We start from the raw sequence: 2,063 nt of genomic DNA, 5'->3' as shown, positions 1-2,063 counted from the left end.
TGGCACTCGGCAGCAGCTTGGGCCCAGTTGACATTCTGGCTCTGGGTAGAGGGACTAGCCCCTCAGGTGGGAATGGTTGCAGCCATAACCTTGGGCCTCTATGTGACCTTTGGTAGCAATGCAGGACCCAGACTTCAGCCCAGACCCCAGCCACGGTAGAACCATGAACCCGGACATGGTTCTGGACAGTGACTGGGTCTGGATGTTACCACTGCCCCAGCAGCAGTATGGCCCTGAGACACCAACATGGCCCTCGATCTCAGGTGTCTGCATGTCCTTTGATGATATCAGGTACATCAGACACCAGCACAGACTCTGGACCCTGACATGGTCCTCAGCTGCAGTTCTGGCCTGGATGTCACCATGACATTGAGTAGCAGTGCACACCACTCAGATCTGGATACATCCTGGCCCTTGGACACCAACCTGGACTCAGATGGCTGACCTGACCCTGGGCGTCCACATGGCACTGGGTGGCAACAGGAGCCACATATGCCGATCTGGACCCTGGCTGCGTAGCCAGAAGTTTCTCCAGTCCACCCCGCCCTGCAGTCTGGACAAATCTCTCCCACCCACAGTCCCACAGCTGCTTATAAAATAATCATTCAGAGACTTACTGTTAATTACAAACTGTATGGCTTATGGCTTAAGCTTCTTGCTAGCTAGCTCTTATAACTCAACTCAACCCATTTCTATTAATCTATGTATCACCAGGTTTTCCATGGCTTTACCTGTGTCCCATGACATGTTGCTCCTTAGATGGCAGGCTGGCATCTTCCCAACTCTGCCCTTCTTCTCTCTGTATCTCTGCTTGGATTTCCTACCTGCCTCTAAACTGCCTTGCCATAGGTCAAATCTGCTTTATTTTTTAGCCAATGGGAGCAACACATACATTCAGAGAGTACAGAAAGACATCCCACAGCATGGCTGCTATAGGGCCACGCTTTATCCCATTTTTAATTGATGTCTTAGTCCATGTTCTATTGCTGTGAAGAGACACCATGACCATGACAACTCTTATAAAAGAAAGTATTTAACTGGGGCTTGTTTACAATGTTCAGAGGGTTAGTCCACTATCATCATGGTGAGGAGCATGGCAGGACACAGGCAGGCATGGTACTAGAGAAGTAGTTAAGAGTACTAGATCTAGATCCACAGGAAGCAGGAAGAGAGAGACACTGGGACTGGCTTGGGCTTTTGAAACCTCAAAGCCTACCCCAGTGACACGCTCCCTCCAACAAGGTTACACTTATTCCAACAAGGTCACACCTCCTAATCCCTCTCAAGTAGTTCACTCCCTAATGATCAAGCATTCAAATCTATGAGCCTATGGGGTCATTCTTATTCAAACTACCACATTTGGGTTATTTGGATTTCTGATATCAAATCTCTTGAGTTCTTTATATATTTTGGATATTAGCCCTCTATTGGATGTGGAGTTGGTAAAAATGTTTTCCACAGAGACATTTGCCAAACCATATTTGTTGAGGCTTTATTCATCATCATCATCATCATCATAATAATAATAATAATAATAGCCAGAAATTGGAAACAACCTAGATGTTCCTCAACAGAAGAATGGATAAAGAAAATGTGCTACACTTATACAATGGAGTATTACTCAGCTCTTATGAAATTTGCAGGCATGTGCTCACTTCACCAGCACATATACTAAAATTGGAATGATATAGAGAAGATTAGCATGGCCCCTGTGCAAGGAAATTTGCAAATGATAGAACTAGAAAAAATGTCATCGTGAGTGAGGTAACCCAGACACTGAAAGGTAAATATGGTATGTATTTACTTATATGTGGATATTAGCCATTAAATAAATGATAACCAGGCTACAACCAGTAGACCCAAGGAGGTTTGGCGTAGAGGAAGGGTCTAGGGGGAACACCTGGATCTCCCTTGAAGGGGTAAATAGAATAAATTTTATGAGTATACTGGAGTCAGGGGTAGGAGGGGATGAGAACAGGAGGGTCAGGTGGGAATGGGAAGGGAGATAGGATTGAGGGAAGAGAAAGCTAGAATTGAAGGACATTTGAAGACTGTGTGGAAAC

The 2,063-nt window shown here is 45.3% G+C and overlaps 1 non-coding gene across 1 annotated transcript; it reads left to right on the top strand.

Annotated features, from left to right (window-relative positions):
- Positions 1-1,647: 1,647 nt before the first annotated feature.
- Positions 1,648-1,751, top strand: LOC131896245 (U6 spliceosomal RNA). The gene has a single exon (XR_009375406.1). It is a non-coding gene; the product is annotated as a U6 spliceosomal RNA (small nuclear RNA).
- The last annotated feature ends 312 nt before the right edge of the window (positions 1,752-2,063 follow it).

This window comes from Peromyscus eremicus, chromosome 19 (genome assembly GCF_949786415.1).
Source record: "Peromyscus eremicus chromosome 19, PerEre_H2_v1, whole genome shotgun sequence".
NCBI classification, from domain to species: domain Eukaryota; kingdom Metazoa; phylum Chordata; class Mammalia; order Rodentia; family Cricetidae; genus Peromyscus; species Peromyscus eremicus.
This window is presented reverse-complemented; position numbering and strand designations above follow the sequence as displayed.